The following is a 22,905-nucleotide window of genomic DNA, read 5'->3' as shown; positions in this document are numbered from 1 at the left end:
AATCCACAGAAAGTGTAATCCAAAGTTTGCAGGTGGTGAATGGAAAGGTGAGCTCTAAAATTAGCAACTCCTCAATCCAACAGTTTGGTGACTGTCCTTTGTTTGTCATGCTGCTCTCTTATACAGTTGTACTTCCTGCTTCCTGTCATGTGTCTAGTCACATGACAGGCCAACCATCCATTTATTAAAGACACATACACTTAAAATGTTAAGAGTAATAAAATGGCCTAAAAAACATGTAAAACACTTAAAACTCTATAATACATGTAAATGATTGTAATAAATAGAGCGGTAAAACACGTCTTTCTAAAAGCCAGCATATTATATAAATAGTGAAGAAAAGGCAAAAGCTTACAGCACCTGGCATTCCCAGGCGGTCTCCCATCCAAGTACTAACCAGGCCCGACGCTGCTTAGCTTCCGAGATCAGACGAGATCGGGCGCTCTCAGCGCGGTATGGCCATAAGCGAGCGCTGCTCCAAAAAGTGGGCTATTTAAAGATCAGCCTCCGTAAAAGCCAGCATATTATATAAATAGTGAAGAAAAGGCAAAAGCTTACAGCACCTGGTATTCCCAGGCGGTCTCCCATCCAAGTACTAACCAGGCCCGACGCTGCTTAGCTTCCGAGATCAGACGAGATCGGGCGCTCTCAGCGCGGTATGGCCATAAGCGAGGGCTGCTCCTAAAAGTGGGCTATTTAAAGATCAGCCTCCGTAAAAGCCAGCATATTATATAAATAGTGAAGAAAAGGCAAAAGCTTACAGCACCTGGTATTCCCAGGCGGTCTCCCATAAAAGTGTAACAATCGGCCTTATCAGCCGAGTTACAAGACTAAAATGGGGTCAGATTTAACTGTGAGAGATGACTAGTGGTTAAAAGAATGAGACATAAAAGAAAATTGGTTTAAATAGATTTGGTGTATTTACAAGGTTCACATAAAAGACTTTAAAACAACACGATAAAACTAGGTAAACTCTGTTAAAAGAATACAGTTCATTTGTCCATACCCTAAAAACAGGTAAACTCTGTTAAAAGAATACAGTTCATTTGTCCATACCCTAAAAACAGTCCAAGAACCCCAGTGTGTTGATAAGTCCAATGTGAGTGTCCACCAGTGTATATACAATCCACAGAAAGTGTAATCCAAAGTTTGCAGGTGGTGAATGGAAAGGTGAGCTCTAAAATGAGCAACTCCTTAATCCAACAGTTTGGTGACTGTCCTTTGTTTGTCATGCTGCTCTCTTATACAGTTGTACTTCCTGCTTCCTGTCATGTGTCTAGTCACATGACAGGCCAACCATCCATTTATTAAAGACACATACACTTAAAATGTTAAGAGTAATAAAATGGCCTAAAAAACATGTAAAACACTTAAAACTCTATAATACATGTAAATGATTGTAATAAATAGAGCGGTAAAACACGTCTTTCTAAAAGCCAGCATATTATATAAATAGTGAAGAAAAGGCAAAAGCTTACAGCACCTGGTATTCCCAGGCGGTCTCCCATCCAAGTACTAACCAGGCCCGACGCTGCTTAGCTTCCGAGATCAGACGAGATCGGGCGCTCTCAGCGCGGTATGGCCATAAGGGAGGACTGCTCCAAAAAGTGGGCTATTTAAAGATCAGCCTCCGTAAAAGCCAGCATATTATATAAATAGTGAAGAAAAGGCAAAAGCTTACAGCACCTGGTATTCCCAGGCGGTCTCCCATCCAAGTACTAACCAGGCCCGACGCTGCTTAGCTTCCGAGATCAGACGAGATCGGGCGCTCTCAGCGCGGTATGGCCATAAGCGAGGGCTGCTCCAAAAAGTGGGCTATTTAAAGATCAGCCTCCGTAAAAGCCAGCATATTATATAAATAGTGAAGAAAAGGCAAAAGCTTACAGCACCTGGTATTCCCAGGCGGTCTCCCATAAAAGTGTAACAATCGGCCTTATCAGCCAAGTTACAAGACTAAAATGGGGTCAGATTTAACTGTGAGAGATGACTAGTGGTTAAAAGAATGAGACATAAAAGAAAATTGGTTTAAATAGATTTGGTGTATTTACAAGGTTCACATAAAAGACTTTAAAACAACACGATAAAACTAGGTAAACTCTGTTAAAAGAATACAGTTCATTTGTCCATACCCTAAAAACAGGTAAACTCTGTTAAAAGAATACAGTTCATTTGTCCATACCCTAAAAACAGTCCAAGAACCCCAGTGTGTTGATAAGTCCAATGTGAGTGTCCACCAGTGTATATACAATCCACAGAAAGTGTAATCCAAAGTTTGCAGGTGGTGAATGGAAAGGTGAGCTCTAAAATTAGCAACTCCTCAATCCAACAGTTTGGTGACTGTCCTTTGTTTGTCATGCTGCTCTCTTATACAGTTGTACTTCCTGCTTCCTGTCATGTGTCTAGTCACATGACAGGCCAACCATCCATTTATTAAAGACATATACACTTAAAATGTTAAGAGTAATAAAATGGCCTAAAAAACATGTAAAACACTTAAAACTCTATAATACATGTAAATGATTGTAATAAATAGAGCGGTAAAACACGTCTTTCTAAAAGCCAGCATATTATATAAATAGTGAAGAAAAGGCAAAAGCTTACAGCACCTGGCATTCCCAGGCGGTCTCCCATCCAAGTACTAACCAGGCCCGACGCTGCTTAGCTTCCGAGATCAGACGAGATCGGGCGCTCTCAGCGCGGTATGGCCATAAGCGAGGGCTGCTCCAAAAAGTGGGCTATTTAAAGATCAGCCTCCGTAAAAGCCAGCATATTATATAAATAGTGAAGAAAAGGCAAAAGCTTACAGCACCTGGTATTCCCAGGCGGTCTCCCATCCAAGTACTAACCAGGCCCGACGCTGCTTAGCTTCCGAGATCAGACGAGATCGGGCGCTCTCAGCGCGGTATGGCCATAAGCGAGGGCTGCTCCAAAAAGTGGGCTATTTAAAGATCAGCCTCCGTAAAAGCCAGCATATTATATAAATAGTGAAGAAAAGGCAAAAGCTTACAGCACCTGGTATTCCCAGGCGGTCTCCCATAAAAGTGTAACAATCGGCCTTATCAGCCGAGTTACAAGACTAAAATGGGGTCAGATTTAACTGTGAGAGATGACTAGTGGTTAAAAGAATGAGACATAAAAGAAAATTGGTTTAAATAGATTTGGTGTATTTACAAGGTTCACATAAAAGACTTTAAAACAACACGATAAAACTAGGTAAACTCTGTTAAAAGAATACAGTTCATTTGTCCATACCCTAAAAACAGGTAAACTCTGTTAAAAGAATACAGTTCATTTGTCCATACCCTAAAAACAGTCCAAGAACCCCAGTGTGTTGATAAGTCCAATGTGAGTGTCCACCAGTGTATATACAATCCACAGAAAGTGTAATCCAAAGTTTGCAGGTGGTGAATGGAAAGGTGAGCTCTAAAATTAGCAACTCCTCAATCCAACAGTTTGGTGACTGTCCTTTGTTTGTCATGCTGCTCTCTTATACAGTTGTACTTCCTGCTTCCTGTCATGTGTCTAGTCACATGACAGGCCAACCATCCATTTATTAAAGACACATACACTTAAAATGTTAAGAGTAATAAAATGGCCTAAAAAACATGTAAAACACTTAAAACTCTATAATACATGTAAATGATTGTAATAAATAGAGCGGTAAAACACGTCTTTCTAAAAGCCAGCATATTATATAAATAGTGAAGAAAAGGCAAAAGCTTACAGCACCTGGCATTCCCAGGCGGTCTCCCATCCAAGTACTAACCAGGCCCGACGCTGCTTAGCTTCCGAGATCAGACGAGATCGGGCGCTCTCAGCGCGGTATGGCCATAAGCGAGCGCTGCTCCAAAAAGTGGGCTATTTAAAGATCAGCCTCCGTAAAAGCCAGCATATTATATAAATAGTGAAGAAAAGGCAAAAGCTTACAGCACCTGGTATTCCCAGGCGGTCTCCCATCCAAGTACTAACCAGGCCCGACGCTGCTTAGCTTCCGAGATCAGACGAGATCGGGCGCTCTCAGCGCGGTATGGCCATAAGCGAGGGCTGCTCCTAAAAGTGGGCTATTTAAAGATCAGCCTCCGTAAAAGCCAGCATATTATATAAATAGTGAAGAAAAGGCAAAAGCTTACAGCACCTGGTATTCCCAGGCGGTCTCCCATAAAAGTGTAACAATCGGCCTTATCAGCCGAGTTACAAGACTAAAATGGGGTCAGATTTAACTGTGAGAGATGACTAGTGGTTAAAAGAATGAGACATAAAAGAAAATTGGTTTAAATAGATTTGGTGTATTTACAAGGTTCACATAAAAGACTTTAAAACAACACGATAAAACTAGGTAAACTCTGTTAAAAGAATACAGTTCATTTGTCCATACCCTAAAAACAGGTAAACTCTGTTAAAAGAATACAGTTCATTTGTCCATACCCTAAAAACAGTCCAAGAACCCCATTGTGTTGATAAGTCCAATGTGAGTGTCCACCAGTGTATATACAATCCACAGAAAGTGTAATCCAAAGTTTGCAGGTGGTGAATGGAAAGGTGAGCTCTAAAATGAGCAACTCCTTAATCCAACAGTTTGGTGACTGTCCTTTGTTTGTCATGCTGCTCTCTTATACAGTTGTACTTCCTGCTTCCTGTCATGTGTCTAGTCACATGACAGGCCAACCATCCATTTATTAAAGACACATACACTTAAAATGTTAAGAGTAATAAAATGGCCTAAAAAACATGTAAAACACTTAAAACTCTATAATACATGTAAATGATTGTAATAAATAGAGCGGTAAAACACGTCTTTCTAAAAGCCAGCATATTATATAAATAGTGAAGAAAAGGCAAAAGCTTACAGCACCTGGTATTCCCAGGCGGTCTCCCATCCAAGTACTAACCAGGCCCGACGCTGCTTAGCTTCCGAGATCAGACGAGATCGGGCGCTCTCAGCGCGGTATGGCCATAAGGGAGGACTGCTCCAAAAAGTGGGCTATTTAAAGATCAGCCTCCGTAAAAGCCAGCATATTATATAAATAGTGAAGAAAAGGCAAAAGCTTACAGCACCTGGTATTCCCAGGCGGTCTCCCATCCAAGTACTAACCAGGCCCGACGCTGCTTAGCTTCCGAGATCAGACGAGATCGGGCGCTCTCAGCGCGGTATGGCCATAAGCGAGGGCTGCTCCAAAAAGTGGGCTATTTAAAGATCAGCCTCCGTAAAAGCCAGCATATTATATAAATAGTGAAGAAAAGGCAAAAGCTTACAGCACCTGGTATTCCCAGGCGGTCTCCCATAAAAGTGTAACAATCGGCCTTATCAGCCAAGTTACAAGACTAAAATGGGGTCAGATTTAACTGTGAGAGATGACTAGTGGTTAAAAGAATGAGACATAAAAGAAAATTGGTTTAAATAGATTTGGTGTATTTACAAGGTTCACATAAAAGACTTTAAAACAACACGATAAAACTAGGTAAACTCTGTTAAAAGAATACAGTTCATTTGTCCATACCCTAAAAACAGGTAAACTCTGTTAAAAGAATACAGTTCATTTGTCCATACCCTAAAAACAGTCCAAGAACCCCAGTGTGTTGATAAGTCCAATGTGAGTGTCCACCAGTGTATATACAATCCACAGAAAGTGTAATCCAAAGTTTGCAGGTGGTGAATGGAAAGGTGAGCTCTAAAATTAGCAACTCCTCAATCCAACAGTTTGGTGACTGTCCTTTGTTTGTCATGCTGCTCTCTTATACAGTTGTACTTCCTGCTTCCTGTCATGTGTCTAGTCACATGACAGGCCAACCATCCATTTATTAAAGACATATACACTTAAAATGTTAAGAGTAATAAAATGGCCTAAAAAACATGTAAAACACTTAAAACTCTATAATACATGTAAATGATTGTAATAAATAGAGCGGTAAAACACGTCTTTCTAAAAGCCAGCATATTATATAAATAGTGAAGAAAAGGCAAAAGCTTACAGCACCTGGCATTCCCAGGCGGTCTCCCATCCAAGTACTAACCAGGCCCGACGCTGCTTAGCTTCCGAGATCAGACGAGATCGGGCGCTCTCAGCGCGGTATGGCCATAAGCGAGGGCTGCTCCAAAAAGTGGGCTATTTAAAGATCAGCCTCCGTAAAAGCCAGCATATTATATAAATAGTGAAGAAAAGGCAAAAGCTTACAGCACCTGGTATTCCCAGGCGGTCTCCCATCCAAGTACTAACCAGGCCCGACGCTGCTTAGCTTCCGAGATCAGACGAGATCGGGCGCTCTCAGCGCGGTATGGCCATAAGCGAGGGCTGCTCCAAAAAGTGGGCTATTTAAAGATCAGCCTCCGTAAAAGCCAGCATATTATATAAATAGTGAAGAAAAGGCAAAAGCTTACAGCACCTGGTATTCCCAGGCGGTCTCCCATAAAAGTGTAACAATCGGCCTTATCAGCCGAGTTACAAGACTAAAATGGGGTCAGATTTAACTGTGAGAGATGACTAGTGGTTAAAAGAATGAGACATAAAAGAAAATTGGTTTAAATAGATTTGGTGTATTTACAAGGTTCACATAAAAGACTTTAAAACAACACGATAAAACTAGGTAAACTCTGTTAAAAGAATACAGTTCATTTGTCCATACCCTAAAAACAGGTAAACTCTGTTAAAAGAATACAGTTCATTTGTCCATACCCTAAAAACAGTCCAAGAACCCCAGTGTGTTGATAAGTCCAATGTGAGTGTCCACCAGTGTATATACAATCCACAGAAAGTGTAATCCAAAGTTTGCAGGTGGTGAATGGAAAGGTGAGCTCTAAAATTAGCAACTCCTCAATCCAACAGTTTGGTGACTGTCCTTTGTTTGTCATGCTGCTCTCTTATACAGTTGTACTTCCTGCTTCCTGTCATGTGTCTAGTCACATGACAGGCCAACCATCCATTTATTAAAGACACATACACTTAAAATGTTAAGAGTAATAAAATGGCCTAAAAAACATGTAAAACACTTAAAACTCTATAATACATGTAAATGATTGTAATAAATAGAGCGGTAAAACACGTCTTTCTAAAAGCCAGCATATTATATAAATAGTGAAGAAAAGGCAAAAGCTTACAGCACCTGGCATTCCCAGGCGGTCTCCCATCCAAGTACTAACCAGGCCCGACGCTGCTTAGCTTCCGAGATCAGACGAGATCGGGCGCTCTCAGCGCGGTATGGCCATAAGCGAGCGCTGCTCCAAAAAGTGGGCTATTTAAAGATCAGCCTCCGTAAAAGCCAGCATATTATATAAATAGTGAAGAAAAGGCAAAAGCTTACAGCACCTGGTATTCCCAGGCGGTCTCCCATCCAAGTACTAACCAGGCCCGACGCTGCTTAGCTTCCGAGATCAGACGAGATCGGGCGCTCTCAGCGCGGTATGGCCATAAGCGAGGGCTGCTCCTAAAAGTGGGCTATTTAAAGATCAGCCTCCGTAAAAGCCAGCATATTATATAAATAGTGAAGAAAAGGCAAAAGCTTACAGCACCTGGTATTCCCAGGCGGTCTCCCATAAAAGTGTAACAATCGGCCTTATCAGCCGAGTTACAAGACTAAAATGGGGTCAGATTTAACTGTGAGAGATGACTAGTGGTTAAAAGAATGAGACATAAAAGAAAATTGGTTTAAATAGATTTGGTGTATTTACAAGGTTCACATAAAAGACTTTAAAACAACACGATAAAACTAGGTAAACTCTGTTAAAAGAATACAGTTCATTTGTCCATACCCTAAAAACAGGTAAACTCTGTTAAAAGAATACAGTTCATTTGTCCATACCCTAAAAACAGTCCAAGAACCCCATTGTGTTGATAAGTCCAATGTGAGTGTCCACCAGTGTATATACAATCCACAGAAAGTGTAATCCAAAGTTTGCAGGTGGTGAATGGAAAGGTGAGCTCTAAAATGAGCAACTCCTTAATCCAACAGTTTGGTGACTGTCCTTTGTTTGTCATGCTGCTCTCTTATACAGTTGTACTTCCTGCTTCCTGTCATGTGTCTAGTCACATGACAGGCCAACCATCCATTTATTAAAGACACATACACTTAAAATGTTAAGAGTAATAAAATGGCCTAAAAAACATGTAAAACACTTAAAACTCTATAATACATGTAAATGATTGTAATAAATAGAGCGGTAAAACACGTCTTTCTAAAAGCCAGCATATTATATAAATAGTGAAGAAAAGGCAAAATCTTACAGCACCTGGTATTCCCAGGCGGTCTCCCATCCAAGTACTAACCAGGCCCGACGCTGCTTAGCTTCCGAGATCAGACGAGATCGGGCGCTCTCAGCGCGGTATGGCCATAAGGGAGGACTGCTCCAAAAAGTGGGCTATTTAAAGATCAGCCTCCGTAAAAGCCAGCATATTATATAAATAGTGAAGAAAAGGCAAAAGCTTACAGCACCTGGTATTCCCAGGCGGTCTCCCATCCAAGTACTAACCAGGCCCGACGCTGCTTAGCTTCCGAGATCAGACGAGATCGGGCGCTCTCAGCGCGGTATGGCCATAAGCGAGGGCTGCTCCAAAAAGTGGGCTATTTAAAGATCAGCCTCCGTAAAAGCCAGCATATTATATAAATAGTGAAGAAAAGGCAAAAGCTTACAGCACCTGGTATTCCCAGGCGGTCTCCCATAAAAGTGTAACAATCGGCCTTATCAGCCAAGTTACAAGACTAAAATGGGGTCAGATTTAACTGTGAGAGATGACTAGTGGTTAAAAGAATGAGACATAAAAGAAAATTGGTTTAAATAGATTTGGTGTATTTACAAGGTTCACATAAAAGACTTTAAAACAACACGATAAAACTAGGTAAACTCTGTTAAAAGAATACAGTTCATTTGTCCATACCCTAAAAACAGGTAAACTCTGTTAAAAGAATACAGTTCATTTGTCCATACCCTAAAAACAGTCCAAGAACCCCAGTGTGTTGATAAGTCCAATGTGAGTGTCCACCAGTGTATATACAATCCACAGAAAGTGTAATCCAAAGTTTGCAGGTGGTGAATGGAAAGGTGAGCTCTAAAATTAGCAACTCCTCAATCCAACAGTTTGGTGACTGTCCTTTGTTTGTCATGCTGCTCTCTTATACAGTTGTACTTCCTGCTTCCTGTCATGTGTCTAGTCACATGACAGGCCAACCATCCATTTATTAAAGACATATACACTTAAAATGTTAAGAGTAATAAAATGGCCTAAAAAACATGTAAAACACTTAAAACTCTATAATACATGTAAATGATTGTAATAAATAGAGCGGTAAAACACGTCTTTCTAAAAGCCAGCATATTATATAAATAGTGAAGAAAAGGCAAAAGCTTACAGCACCTGGCATTCCCAGGCGGTCTCCCATCCAAGTACTAACCAGGCCCGACGCTGCTTAGCTTCCGAGATCAGACGAGATCGGGCGCTCTCAGCGCGGTATGGCCATAAGCGAGGGCTGCTCCAAAAAGTGGGCTATTTAAAGATCAGCCTCCGTAAAAGCCAGCATATTATATAAATAGTGAAGAAAAGGCAAAAGCTTACAGCACCTGGTATTCCCAGGCGGTCTCCCATCCAAGTACTAACCAGGCCCGACGCTGCTTAGCTTCCGAGATCAGACGAGATCGGGCGCTCTTTTTTTTTTTTTTTTTTTTTAATTTATTTATTTATTTAAAACATGTTAATACATTTTAAAAACAGTCTGAATCACATTCTGGCAACAATACATTAAATCGAAACCATGTCATTTCAATAAATGGGTTATCATTTACAAAAATTTTGACAAAAACATCTTTCTCTTCATTCATATTACAGTAATCAAACAAAACATTTAAAATAAAACACATCTTCACCTTAAAAAGTTTGCACACAGGTATTTTTGTTTTCTTTTGTTTGACAAAATTTCTTCTGCTCCAAATTACAAATCTAGCAATGGTTAATATCAAATTTAAAAAACACACATTCTTAAAATTACCTTTAGAACCAAATAAAAACATTGTTTCCCATTCTTCATCAATACATCTTTGTTCTACTCCCAATTTACTTGTCATTTCTTTTAATTTTTTTATAAAACATTTTAACCCTGTGCATTTAAAAAAAATATGTATCAATCCTTCATCTTCCCTATTACATACCTTGCATATTGCATCACTTGCCATTCCAAATTTACACAGTCTCATTTCACTTAATAAACAATTATGTCTTAAAATATAATCAAAGTTTTCTAAAATTGGACTTTTCCACCAAGCTCTTAGATTTTTCCATATTTTCTTAGTTTCCATACTTGGGTACAATCTTTGCCAATATCCTTCTGCTTTTGGTGTGATAAAAACATCTTCACATAAACAAGAATAAAACATCTTTAAAATACCATCTTTAAAAGCATGCTGTTTGTCATTACTTTTAAAATCAATCATCATTCCATCATTACCTTTTGTTTCTTCTGTACCTTCTATAATATTTATCCATTCTTCCGGTATTACTTCTTTCATTTGTTTGTATTGTTTTTCTAAGACTGTTTTAGTTTCATTGTCATAATTTTCTACAATTGCGTCTCTTATTACTTGCACCGGTACAAAACCAGGTATCACTTCATACAAGATATCTTTTATTTGCTTTATCCCCGCATAAAACCATTTTTTATAAAAAATGGTATCATTTCCCTTTTTAATTTGATTATTTAAAAACAATGGTTGTCTTAAAATCTCTTCCCTGGTAAAAGACGTACAAACAACATGCTTTCTAAAATCACCCCATGCTTTTACAACCTCTTTATAAAACTCTGGTATTCCGTTCATCAAGTTTTCTTTTAGCTTCATCCATAAAACATCATCTCCCATTTTTCCACATTTATTTAAAAAATAGTTCATTACACCCTTCCACGCATATTTCCCATGTTTCCAGTATTTATTAACAGTTTTTATTCTTATACTTTTCATTCTTATTAATGGATCTATTAGTCCCAACCCTCCTTCCTCCACCTTTCCAATTAGAGTGTCATAAGCAATTTTCGATGGTTTCCCCTCCCATAAAAAGTTTAAAACAATAGATTTGATTTTTTTATACACCCATATAGGCAAACTCACAGAACCCAATACATACCACATTTTTGATAAAAACAAAGAATTAATAACTAAAACCTTCCCTTTTAAAAATAATCCTCTTAATTTCCAGAAATTTAATCTCTTCTCCATTCCTTTTAAAACCTCCTCCCATACCACTTCTCTTATTTCATTTTCATTTTCTCCAACCCTTATACCTAAAATTTTCATACTCTTCTTTTCTTCCTTAAATTGCATTTTATTCAGCAGATCATTCGGTAATCCAATTTTCATGTATGTAGTTTTTTCTTTATTAACTTTTGCCCCTGTTCCTTTACAATATCTTTCTAAAACTTCCATTGCTTTATCCATACTTTTAATATCTTTTACAAACAATGTCGTGTCATCTGCATATTGAAATATTTTTTGTTCTGATTCTTCTCCTTTTATGCGTATTCCTTTTATGTTCTTTTCCTGGTCTACTGCCAGTCCTAAAGCTTCAGATACTAAAGTGTATAATAATGCTGACATAGGACAACCTTGTCTGATTGATCTCGTTATTTTAAAATCTTTAGTTAAAAAACCATTCACTTTTACACAACTACTTATATCTGTATATAAACATTTTATCCATTTTAAAAAATTCTCCCCAAAACCAAATCTCTCCATCACATGTATCAAGTATTTGTGTTCAACTCTATCAAAAGCCTTTTCTAAATCCACACTTATTATATATCCTGTTTCTTTCTCCTCCTTCATGTACCATATCATATCTCTTATATTGTTAATGACATCAGTAATATCTCTTTTTAGAACAGCATATGCTTGATTTGTAGTAATTATATTTGGTACTACTATTTTCAATCGATTGGCTAAAATTTTGGCTAATATTTTATAATCTGTATTCAACATGCTTAGTGGTCTGTAGTTTTTCAGGTCTCTCTTATCACCTTTTTTCTTGTAAATTATTTTCACCATACCTTTCTTCATACTATTCGTTAAATTCCCTTTTTTAAAATTATCTATAAATATTTCATTTAAAATTGGACATAACACATCTTTAAAAACCTTATAAAATTCAGCTGTTAATCCATCTATTCCTGGACTTTTACCATTTTTCAGTTGATCAATTGCAGTTCCTATTTCTAATTCCGTAATCTCACTCTCACACATTTCTTTGTCTCCCTCATTAACTTTAACCTGTATTTTACTTAATACAAATTCCTCATCTTCTAAAACTATCTCATTTTTGGTAAATAAATGCTTATAGAATTCTCTGACTTCTTCCAAAATTCCTGTTTTATCTTCTACAATCCTTGCATCTTCTGTTTTAATACTTTTTATTATATCTGCTCTCTGTCTTGTTTTTTCTAATTCATAAAAATATTTCGTACTTCTTTCTCCTTCTACAATGTCTTTCGCCTTACTTCTTATTATTGCTCCTTTACACTTCTCTTCTTCTATTTTCTTTAATTCTTCCTGTAATTCTATTATCTTATCAATATTTCCATCATGCTCATTTACTTTCCTCATTTCTTCATCCCACTCTTTTTTGATCTTATTTTCTTTCATCTTTTTGACTTTTTGCCATTTTTTTGAATATTCCATTGAGAATTTTTTTATTCTTTTTTTTAGAATGTCCCACCAAAACCCTTTTTCCATTTCATACATTTCCTCATTTACACTATTAATTATTATACTTTCTATTTCCATTCTGTATATTTCATTTTTTAGAAGTTCTGCATTTAATATCCACACCCCTGGTCCTTTATCAGCCTCATTAAAATTCATCAATATCCATAAAAAATCATGATCACTCTCACTATAATTTTTGTAAGACGCCTTAGTGACATAATATGCTTCCTTTTTCTTACATAAAAATAAGTCTATTCTACTTTGCTTTAGAACTCTGTCAACAATTTGTCTTCTTGAATATTCTCTTTTCATACCATTCCTCTCTCTCCACACATCCACCATATTATATTTCTCCATTATGTTATGTAGTTCATTCCTCCCCCTATCTCTTCTAAATCCCATTGAATCATCTACATCAATTCTCTGTATTACAGTGTTAAAATCACCTAACACCATAATGTTGTCATGTTTTTCTATTAACTCATTCATATCCCTGTAAAAATTAAATTTATCTCTTTCATCATTTGGTGCATGTATATTACACACTTTCATTTCTTTTCCATTACACACAAATTTAACAATTATTATTCTTCCCTTTGTGTCTTTATAATCTATATTTACTTCTTCAAATACTCCTTTTCTTATTAAAATAGCTACCCCTCTCTTCCTTTCCATATCACAGTTACTATATATTTCTCCGTTCCATAATTTTCTAATTTCATCACTTATTTTATCTTCCCATTTCGTTTCTTGTAAACATAGCACATCACATTTTTTGGTCAGACACATTAATCTTTCAAACTTTTGACATTTGGATAATCCTCTAGCATTCAGCGATACAATTGATATAGAGCTCATTAAAGAAAAGATTGGAAAAACCAAAACCCACCATTCAATCCGTTTCATTGTCTTTCAAAAAAGTATTTTTTACTTCACCCATTTCAGCTTTCCTCCTCTCCAGTCTTTCCTTTTGCTCTTCTCTTCTTATCTTCTGCCTTTTAAGAACCTGTTGAATGTCTAAGCCATCTTTTCTTGTTTTTACACATCTATTCAATCTTTCTTTTCCTTTGTTTTCCATTCCACGAATTTCCCCCCCATTGTCTGCTCCTCTTACCTCAGTCAGTGTCTTTATTCCCTTATCCTCAGCTTTTTCTTTTTCTTGTCCTTTTTCGTAGTCCAGTTCATTAGTGTCCACATCGTCCTGTTCCTTAGAAAATCCTTCTTTAATCAAATTTATATCCTCTTTGTTCGCTCCTCCTCCCATCTCCATTCCTTGTTCTTCATCTTCCTTCTTTTCTTTATTCTCATCTATGTTGTTGTTCTCCTCTTCCTCGTCATCTTGTTTCTCGTCCTCTCCTTGCATCTGCCTTTGTGAGTCATTTAACCTCTCAATTGTTGTAACTCCCATTACCTCTTGTATTTCCATTCCTGGATCTTCATTTTCCTCGTCTTCTATCTCGCATCTGCATCTTAACATTGTCTTTTGGCAGCCTTGGCACCGCGGGACTTTACAGTCTCGCGCATAATGCCCCTGCTCAAGACAATTTCTGCATGTGAATTGTGGGCAGTCCTTTTTTTCATGCTCCGGACTTACACAGATCCTGCATGTCTTCACTTGATTATCGTGAATCACTCTGAAGTACTGCACTCCTTCTTCAGTCCTGAAGCTTGTGTTGTATGGTAAAGACGTCACCTCTTGTGGAAACTTTACCCTCAAAAATCGTGTTCCGTCTGCCACCGTTGTCCCGGGATGATATCTTCTTCTTAGTGGTAGAATGGGAGTTACACCCCAATTGATTAGTTTTTGACTGATTTCCTCATCTTCTATATAGCTGGGCAGACTCAAGAAAGACACCATTCTTTCTGTTGCACACAATTTCCTTATCTCACATTCTTGTCCGTTTATCATTATTCCATTCAACAGCAAATCACAGTCCATCTCACTTTCCATAGTCATTTCAAAATCATAATTATTTTTTCTTCTCAGTCCGATCAATTTTCCCATTCCAACTTTCTCTTCAACTGCTTTAATTATCATTAGTATTGTTATATTTTCTATATCTTTAACAGTCATTGTTAATGTTGCTTCTTTCTTGTATTCCCTCTGATACCTTGTTTGTTTGCTTAATTTCTGTATCATTTGTTGTCGTTGAGATAAAACATTTCTTTTTTCTCCAACTTCTTTCTCAATTCCAATACCTTCAGTTGATTGTAGATCTCCTTTCCGTTCTTGTCCAGTTGTTTTTCTTTCTTGTTTCCTCCTTGAAACCACCGTCGCCCACGTTTCATTATTGTTTTCTCCATGTCTTTCATTTATATTCCTTTCAGTTATGTCTGCAACAAATCCTGGTTCCGCATTTCCTATCTCATGTTGTTTTACCAGTCCGTGTTCTTTGTCCATTAAATCCATATTTTGGTTGTCTCAAACCCCAAACAGAAAGACCTGTTTGGGGTTAAAAAAAACCTTCCTCAAAAAAAACTTTTTCTAACTAAAAAACAAACAAAATAAATGTGAAAAAACACCCAGAAAAATGGTGAGCCTATCTCACCTACTGCACACTACAAACTGCCAACTCACTTCCTGTTTGCTCTCTAGCGCCTCAGGTGGGGGTATGGCCGTAAGCGAGGGCTGCTCCAAAAAGTGGGCTATTTAAAGATCAGCCTCCGTAAAAGCCAGCATATTATATAAATAGTGAAGAAAAGGCAAAAGCTTACAGCACCTGGTATTCCCAGGCGGTCTCCCATAAAAGTGTAACAATCGGCCTTATCAGCCGAGTTACAAGACTAAAATGGGGTCAGATTTAACTGTGAGAGATGACTAGTGGTTAAAAGAATGAGACATAAAAGAAAATTGGTTTAAATAGATTTGGTGTATTTACAAGGTTCACATAAAAGACTTTAAAACAACACGATAAAACTAGGTAAACTCTGTTAAAAGAATACAGTTCATTTGTCCATACCCTAAAAACAGGTAAACTCTGTTAAAAGAATACAGTTCATTTGTCCATACCCTAAAAACAGTCCAAGAACCCCAGTGTGTTGATAAGTCCAATGTGAGTGTCCACCAGTGTATATACAATCCACAGAAAGTGTAATCCAAAGTTTGCAGGTGGTGAATGGAAAGGTGAGCTCTAAAATGAGCAACTCCTTAATCCAACAGTTTGGTGACTGTCCTTTGTTTGTCATGCTGCTCTCTTATACAGTTGTACTTCCTGCTTCCTGTCATGTGTCTAGTCACATGACAGGCCAACCATCCATTTATTAAAGACACATACACTTAAAATGTTAAGAGTAATAAAATGGCCTAAAAAACATGTAAAACACTTAAAACTCTATAATACATTTAAATGATTGTAATAAATAGAGCGGTAAAACACGTCTTTCTAAAAGCCAGCATATTATATAAATAGTGAAGAAAAGGCAAAAGCTTACAGCACCTGGTATTCCCAGGCGTTCTCCCATCCAAGTACTAACCAGGCCCGACGCTGCTTAGCTTCCGAGATCAGACGAGATCGGGCGCTCTCAGCGCGGTATGGCCATAAGCGAGGGCTGCTCCAAAAAGTGGGCTATTTAAAGATCAGCCTCCGTAAAAGCCAGCATATTATATAAATAGTGAAGAAAAGGCAAAAGCTTACAGCACCTGGTATTCCCAGGCGGTCTCCCATCCAAGTACTAACCAGGCCCGACGCTGCTTAGCTTCCGAGATCAGACGAGATCGGGCGCTCTCAGCGCGGTATGGCCATAAGCGAGGGCTGCTCCAAAAAGTGGGCTATTTAAAGATCAGCCTCCGTAAAAGCCAGCATATTATATAAATAGTGAAGAAAAGGCAAAAGCTTACAGCACCTGGTATTCCCAGGCGGTCTCCCATAAAAGTGTAACAATCGGCCTTATCAGCCGAGTTACAAGACTAAAATGGGGTCAGATTTAACTGTGAGAGATGACTAGTGGTTAAAAGAATGAGACATAAAAGAAAATTGGTTTAAATAGATTTGGTGTATTTACAAGGTTCACATAAAAGACTTTAAAACAACACGATAAAACTAGGTAAACTCTGTTAAAAGAATACAGTTCATTTGTCCATACCCTAAAAACAGGTAAACTCTGTTAAAAGAATACAGTTCATTTGTCCATACCCTAAAAACAGTCCAAGAACCCCAGTGTGTTGATAAGTCCAATGTGAGTGTCCACCAGTGTATATACAATCCACAGAAAGTGTAATCCAAAGTTTGCAGGTGGTGAATGGAAAGGTGAGCTCTAAAATGAGCAACTCCTTAATCCAACAGTTTGGTGACTGTCCTTTGTTTGTCATGCTGCTCTCTTATACAGTTGTACTTCCTGCTTCCTGTCATGTGTCTAGTCACATGACAGGCCAACCATCCATTTATTAAAGACACATACACTTAAAATGTTAAGAGTAATAAAATGGCCTAAAAAACATGTAAAACACTTAAAACTCTATAATACATTTAAATGATTGTAATAAATAGAGCGGTAAAACACGTCTTTCTAAAAGCCAGCATATTATATAAATAGTGAAGAAAAGGCAAAAGCTTACAGCACCTGGTATTCCCAGGCGGTCTCCCATCCAAGTACTAACCAGGCCCGACGCTGCTTAGCTTCCGAGATCAGACGAGATTGGGCGCTCTCAGCGCGGTATGGCCATAAGGGAGGGCTGCTCCAAAAAGTGGGCTATTTAAAGATCAGCCTCCGTAAAAGCCAGCATATTATATAAATAGTGAAGAAAAGGCAAAAGCTTACAGCACCTGGTATTCCCAGGCGGTCTCCCATAAAAGTGTAACAATCGGCCTTATCAGCCGAGTTACAAGACTAAAATGGGGTCAGATTTAACTGTGAGAGATGACTAGTGGTTAAAAGAATGAGACATAAAAGAAAATTGGTTTAAATAGATTTGGTGTATATACAAGGTTCACATAAAAGACTTTAAAACAACACGATAAAACTAGGTAAACTCTGTTAAAAGAATACAGTTCATTTGTCCATACCCTAAAAACAGGTAAACTCTGTTAAAAGAATACAGTTCATTTGTCCATACCCTAAAAACAGTCCAAGAACCCCAGTGTGTTGATAAGTCCAATGTGAGTGTCCACCAGTGTATATACAATCCACAGAAAGTGTAATCCAAAGTTTGCAGGTGGTGAATGGAAAGGTGAGCTCTAAAATTAGCAACTCCTCAATCCAACAGTTTGGTGACTGTCCTTTGTTTGTCATGCTGCTCTCTTATACAGTTGTACTTCCTGCTTCCTGTCATGTGTCTAGTCACATGACAGGCCAACCATCCATTTATTAAAGACACATACACTTAAAATGTTAAGAGTAATAAAATGGCCTAAAAAACATGTAAAACACTTAAAACTCTATAATACATTTAAATGATTGTAATAAATAGAGCGGTAAAACACGTCTTTCTAAAAGCCAGCATATTATATAAATAGTGAAGAAAAGGCAAAAGCTTACAGCACCTGGTATTCCCAGGCGGTCTCCCATCCAAGTACTAACCAGGCCCGACGCTGCTTAGCTTCCGAGATCAGACGAGATCGGGCGCTCTTTTTTTTTTTTTTTTTTTTTATTAAAGAAATTTCATAATACAAATTTTCCAATGTGTGCTTCACATTAGAAGTCTCACGACAAAATAAATAAACATTAAAAAATACATCACATTATCATCAACAAAGCAAAAGGAACACATTAACAATAAGATGAATTTTCAACCAATAAAAACATCAACAATACAATATAGTTGTCCACCCAAAGACGAAAGAAAAGAAGAAAAAAAAATTAAAAATAAGATAAAATATAATCTACTCATCTCGTATTTTTTGTTTAAAATCATGCCTTTTATACTTAAGATTTAGAAAGCTCTTTCTCTTCCTGGCAATTTGCACATGAAATTCTCTAAAACATTACAAACTGTTGGTGTAAAAACATCATAAAAAGCTTTCAGCATATTTTCACTTTTAAAATACACATATAATTGTTCTACATATACTTCTATTTTCCTTTTAAAAACAGTCCAAACCTCTAACACCATTTTTTCTTTTTTGGCCACAATTCTTCTTTCCCAAATTGCGCTTTTCATTAACATTATACACAGATTTATAAACTTTTTGTGTTGACCCTTCTTTTCCCAACCAAACATCACTACTCTTTTCCATTCCATTGCACTTTCATCCCAACCTTCGCTCACATCTTTAATTAAACATTTACATTTCCTTAGAAAATCCTCCAATTCTTTACAATATAAAAACAAATGTAAAATCCCCTCTTCTTTTTCATGACACACTTTACACATTGGATTTTGTTCCATTCCCACCTTGTTTAAAACAGACTCAGTAAAAACCGCTTTATGCCTTATAAAATATTCCAAACATCCTAACTTTGTTTCAACACACCTCCCCCTCATGTTTCTCCATATACATTCTTCTTTTAGATCCTTGAATTTTTCCACCCAGTACTTATTTACAATCGGCTCTTTAAAAACACCATCTCTAAAAACACAATAAAACATTTTTACAGTACATTCTTTAAAATCATACATTTTTCCCCCCAGTTTCACAAAAATATTTCCCTCTGTTTGCTCTCCTTCCATACTCTCTATTCTTTTAATCCACTCTTTGGGTATTGCATTTTTAATAATTTCATATTTATTTGTTATTTCTTGTTTACTGTATTCTTCTTTTGCTTCCTCCATCGCATCCACAATATATTGTATCGGTAAAAAACCCTCTTTAAATTCATACAAAACATCTCTCACTCTTGTTATCCCCACATCCATCCATTTTTTAAAAAATATTGCTTTCTCTTGTTTTAAAATGTTGTTATTTAAGAACAGAGGTTGATTTAAAATGTTTTCTCTTCCATGCGGATTGTACTCGATTTTCGTTAAAAAATTCCCCCAGGCACTAAAAATTTCTCTATAAAATTCGGGTAATCCTTCCGTCATCCAAATTTTTGTTTTCATCCATAATATTCCGTCCCCCATGTTAAAATCCCCACATTTGTTTAAAAAGTATTTCATTGTTTTTTTCCACTCAGTTTTGTTATCTTGTTGCAGGTATTTCTTAACAATTTTTACTCTCAACGCATTTTTTCGCTGTTCCACATCCATTAAACCTAAGCCCCCCTTCTCTATCGCCCCTAAAATCGTATTATGTGCAATCCTTGCTGGTTTCCCCTCCCATAAAAAGTCAAGAAAACATTTCTTCAACCTCCGTTCTGTCCATAAAGGTATTTCAGAAACATATAAAACATACCAAAGTTTAGAAACCATTAAAACATTCAATATTAAAACCTTCCCCTTCAAGTTTAAAGTTCTCAATTTCCAAAAATTTAATCTTCTCTCTATATCTGTTACTAGTTGCTCCCACATTTCATCTCTTACTTTCCTCTCATTCTTTCCCATTACAACTCCTAAAATCCTCATTTCTTCCACTTCCTTAAAATTAAAACAATCCATTAAAACCATAGCTTTACCAAATCTCATATATACCGTTTTCTCCTCATTTACTTTACTTCCAGACCCACTACAATATTCTTTTACCACCTTCATAACTTCTTTAACACTCTCTTTTCCCTTTACAATTATTGTTGTGTCATCAGCATATTGAAAAACTTTCCCCTCAGCCTTATTTCCCTCAATTTCTATCCCTATTATTCTTTCATTCTGTTTTATAGCCAGTCCCAAGGGTTCAGAAACAAGTGAGTACAATAATGCTGAGAGTGGACAACCCTGTCTTATTGACCTTGTTATTTTAAAACACTCTGTTAAAAACCCATTGCATTTTATCTTTGTTAGTGCACCCTTATATAAAATCTCAATCCATTTAATAAAATTTTCCCCGAACCCAAAACTCCTTAAAACCTCAAATAAATACCCGTGCTCAACCCTATCAAAAGCTTTTTCAAAATCCAAACTAATTATATATCCTTCTTCATTTTTTTCTTTCATGTACCATATCGTGTCCCTTATACTCATTGTTATGTCGGCTATATCTCTTCCTTTGACTCCATATGCTTGGTTTGTTTTAATTATACTTGGCATTACTTCCTTTAATCTGTTTGCTAAAACCTTCGCTAAAATCTTAAGATCTGTATTCAACATCGTGATTGGTCTGTAGTTTTTTAGATCTACTTTTTCTCCTTTCCTTTTATATATCAATTTCATTAACCCCATCCTTGTTCTTTCATTAATCTCTTCCTTTTCAAAAATTTCTTTAAAAACCTCATTTAAAATCTTTGTTAAAACTTCTTTAAAACAAACATAAAATTCAGTTCCCAAACCATCTATTCCTGGACTTTTCTTTTTATTCAGTTGATTTATTGCTCTTTCAATCTCGTCTTCCCTGATTTCTTGGTCACATTCTTTTTTATGTTCCTCACTTACTTTTGCTTTTATCTGATTCAACAGTTCCTTTTTTTCCTCCTCTTCCACCCCCCTTGCACTAAACAGATCCTCATAAAAATTCTTTATTTCTTTTAAAATCTTTTCATTCCCTTCTACAATTTCCCCATTCTCCCCTCTTATTTCTTTTATCGTTTCAGCTTTCCCTCTCTTTTTTTCCAGATCAAAAAAGAACTTTGTACATTTTTCTCCCTCCACCACATATTTTGCTTTGCTTCTTAACCTCGCCCCCTCATATTCCTTTTCTTCTATTTCTTTCAGTTTCCCCTCCATTTCCTTTATCTTTTGTATGTCTTGAAATTCTTTATTCAGTTCCATTTCCAAACTTTCCTTTATTCCTCTTTCTTTGGATCTTTTGCATTTCTGAATAACACTACAATACCTGATTGAGAATTTTTTGATTAAAAACTTTACACTCTCCCACCATATTCTCTTATCCTCTTCATACATTCCATTTTCCTTTTCTTTTTCTATAATTTCTTTCACTTTTAAAACATAATCTTCATTCTTTAAAATCTGTGTATTTAAAATCCATACTCCCGGACCTCTTTGCATTTGACTCCAGTCCAACTTAAAAGATAAAATCTTATGATCGCTAAAACTTGTTTCTTTGTACTTAATATTTTCTATAAAATTCTCCACATTTCTTGTACATAAAACATAGTCAATTCTAGTTTGGCATACAAACTGCCCTACTATTTGTCTTCTCGAAAATTCTTTTTTCTTTTCATTTCTTTCTCTCCACACATCTATCATATTATTTTCATCCATTAATGCTTTTAATTCTTTTCTTCCTGTATCTGTTTTAAAAACCATTCCTTCAGCCATATCCTGTTTACTAAAAACTGTGTTAAAATCCCCCATCATAATTATTTCTTTATACTTCTTTACAATGTTTCTTAAAACATTAAAAAATTCTTTCTTTTCCTTATCTTCCACTGGTGCATGTACATTTACTAAAATCAAATCTCTTCCTTCATATTTTGTCTCAACTACCAAACATTTCCCCATCTTGTCCTTATACACACTTTTACTCACTTTAAAAACATCGTCCTTCATTAAAAAAGCCACACCTCTCCCAGCCCGCCCATCTCCATTATTATATAAAATACCTCCATCCCATCTCTTTTTATAATCATTCATCACATTTTCTCTCCAGTTTGTTTCTTGTAATGCAACAATGTCTTCCCTTTTACATTTTTCTTTTACTTTTTCAAACTTCCTCATGTCCATCAGACCCCTTGCATTAAAAGCAACACAACTTAAAACCATTAAAAGTAAATAAAAAAAATACATAAAAATCATTATTCATCATTTTCTCCCTCCAGGACCCTTAGCACATCAAATCTGTTAGTCTCTGTCATAATCTTTTTTCTTGCACTTTCCAAATTTGGTTTTACCTTCAGTGCTCTCCTTCTTATTTGTCCTTTCCCTCCTCTGTCTTTGTCCATTTTGTCCATCTTTATTCCCTCTTCATTGTCCGTTTCTTTAACTTGATCCAACCTTCCTTGCCCATCTCTCTCCACATCACCCAGAAAAGTATTAAAACTGTCCGACATCTCCATCTCTGTCCATTGAGTGTCCTGCTCCACTGTTTGTTCGTTATTATTAATGTTGTCTTCTCTTCTTTCTCCTTCCTCTCTGCAGCTCGGTCCTCCTTCCGTTTCTTTTTGTTGTAGTCCTTCCTCCTCGTTGTTTCCTTCATGCACCTGTCTGCCCACCTGTTCTTCCCTTCCTCCTTCCTCTCCCTCCATCCAACATTCACATTTATTTAAAACTTCCTGACACCCCGGGCACCTGACAGCATTGCAAT

General features: G+C 36.9%; 20 non-coding genes across 20 annotated transcripts; all 20 read right to left on the bottom strand.

Moving 5' to 3' along the window:
* Positions 1-348: 348 nt before the first annotated feature.
* On the bottom strand, positions 349-467 carry LOC141305533 (5S ribosomal RNA). The gene has a single exon (XR_012344498.1). It is a non-coding gene; the product is annotated as a 5S ribosomal RNA (ribosomal RNA).
* Positions 468-551: 84 nt separating this feature from the next.
* Positions 552-670, bottom strand: LOC141308083 (5S ribosomal RNA). The gene has a single exon (XR_012347006.1). It is a non-coding gene; the product is annotated as a 5S ribosomal RNA (ribosomal RNA).
* Positions 671-1,471: 801 nt separating this feature from the next.
* On the bottom strand, positions 1,472-1,590 carry LOC141306723 (5S ribosomal RNA). The gene has a single exon (XR_012345680.1). It is a non-coding gene; the product is annotated as a 5S ribosomal RNA (ribosomal RNA).
* An 84-nt stretch (positions 1,591-1,674) lies between these two features.
* Positions 1,675-1,793, bottom strand: LOC141308081 (5S ribosomal RNA). The gene has a single exon (XR_012347005.1). It is a non-coding gene; the product is annotated as a 5S ribosomal RNA (ribosomal RNA).
* An 801-nt stretch (positions 1,794-2,594) lies between these two features.
* LOC141305532 (5S ribosomal RNA) lies at positions 2,595-2,713 on the bottom strand. Its single transcript, XR_012344497.1, has one exon. It is a non-coding gene; the product is annotated as a 5S ribosomal RNA (ribosomal RNA).
* An 84-nt stretch (positions 2,714-2,797) lies between these two features.
* On the bottom strand, positions 2,798-2,916 carry LOC141308080 (5S ribosomal RNA). The gene has a single exon (XR_012347004.1). It is a non-coding gene; the product is annotated as a 5S ribosomal RNA (ribosomal RNA).
* Positions 2,917-3,717: 801 nt separating this feature from the next.
* LOC141305531 (5S ribosomal RNA) lies at positions 3,718-3,836 on the bottom strand. The gene has a single exon (XR_012344496.1). It is a non-coding gene; the product is annotated as a 5S ribosomal RNA (ribosomal RNA).
* An 84-nt stretch (positions 3,837-3,920) lies between these two features.
* On the bottom strand, positions 3,921-4,039 carry LOC141308079 (5S ribosomal RNA). The gene has a single exon (XR_012347003.1). It is a non-coding gene; the product is annotated as a 5S ribosomal RNA (ribosomal RNA).
* An 801-nt stretch (positions 4,040-4,840) lies between these two features.
* On the bottom strand, positions 4,841-4,959 carry LOC141306722 (5S ribosomal RNA). The gene has a single exon (XR_012345679.1). It is a non-coding gene; the product is annotated as a 5S ribosomal RNA (ribosomal RNA).
* Positions 4,960-5,043: 84 nt separating this feature from the next.
* LOC141308078 (5S ribosomal RNA) lies at positions 5,044-5,162 on the bottom strand. Its single transcript, XR_012347002.1, has one exon. It is a non-coding gene; the product is annotated as a 5S ribosomal RNA (ribosomal RNA).
* An 801-nt stretch (positions 5,163-5,963) lies between these two features.
* LOC141305530 (5S ribosomal RNA) lies at positions 5,964-6,082 on the bottom strand. Its single transcript, XR_012344494.1, has one exon. It is a non-coding gene; the product is annotated as a 5S ribosomal RNA (ribosomal RNA).
* Positions 6,083-6,166: 84 nt separating this feature from the next.
* On the bottom strand, positions 6,167-6,285 carry LOC141308077 (5S ribosomal RNA). Its single transcript, XR_012347001.1, has one exon. It is a non-coding gene; the product is annotated as a 5S ribosomal RNA (ribosomal RNA).
* Positions 6,286-7,086: 801 nt separating this feature from the next.
* LOC141305529 (5S ribosomal RNA) lies at positions 7,087-7,205 on the bottom strand. Its single transcript, XR_012344493.1, has one exon. It is a non-coding gene; the product is annotated as a 5S ribosomal RNA (ribosomal RNA).
* An 84-nt stretch (positions 7,206-7,289) lies between these two features.
* LOC141308076 (5S ribosomal RNA) lies at positions 7,290-7,408 on the bottom strand. Its single transcript, XR_012346999.1, has one exon. It is a non-coding gene; the product is annotated as a 5S ribosomal RNA (ribosomal RNA).
* Positions 7,409-8,209: 801 nt separating this feature from the next.
* LOC141306662 (5S ribosomal RNA) lies at positions 8,210-8,328 on the bottom strand. The gene has a single exon (XR_012345620.1). It is a non-coding gene; the product is annotated as a 5S ribosomal RNA (ribosomal RNA).
* Positions 8,329-8,412: 84 nt separating this feature from the next.
* Positions 8,413-8,531, bottom strand: LOC141308075 (5S ribosomal RNA). The gene has a single exon (XR_012346998.1). It is a non-coding gene; the product is annotated as a 5S ribosomal RNA (ribosomal RNA).
* Positions 8,532-9,332: 801 nt separating this feature from the next.
* Positions 9,333-9,451, bottom strand: LOC141305528 (5S ribosomal RNA). Its single transcript, XR_012344492.1, has one exon. It is a non-coding gene; the product is annotated as a 5S ribosomal RNA (ribosomal RNA).
* Positions 9,452-16,098: 6,647 nt separating this feature from the next.
* On the bottom strand, positions 16,099-16,217 carry LOC141307225 (5S ribosomal RNA). The gene has a single exon (XR_012346180.1). It is a non-coding gene; the product is annotated as a 5S ribosomal RNA (ribosomal RNA).
* An 84-nt stretch (positions 16,218-16,301) lies between these two features.
* LOC141308074 (5S ribosomal RNA) lies at positions 16,302-16,420 on the bottom strand. The gene has a single exon (XR_012346997.1). It is a non-coding gene; the product is annotated as a 5S ribosomal RNA (ribosomal RNA).
* Positions 16,421-17,221: 801 nt separating this feature from the next.
* Positions 17,222-17,340, bottom strand: LOC141307571 (5S ribosomal RNA). Its single transcript, XR_012346524.1, has one exon. It is a non-coding gene; the product is annotated as a 5S ribosomal RNA (ribosomal RNA).
* Between the last annotated feature and the right edge of the window lie 5,565 nt (positions 17,341-22,905).

The sequence above is a fragment of the Garra rufa genome, unplaced genomic scaffold (genome assembly GCF_049309525.1).
Source record: "Garra rufa unplaced genomic scaffold, GarRuf1.0 hap1_unplaced_002, whole genome shotgun sequence".
In the NCBI taxonomy this organism is placed as follows: Eukaryota; Metazoa; Chordata; class Actinopteri; order Cypriniformes; family Cyprinidae; genus Garra; species Garra rufa.
This window is presented reverse-complemented; position numbering and strand designations above follow the sequence as displayed.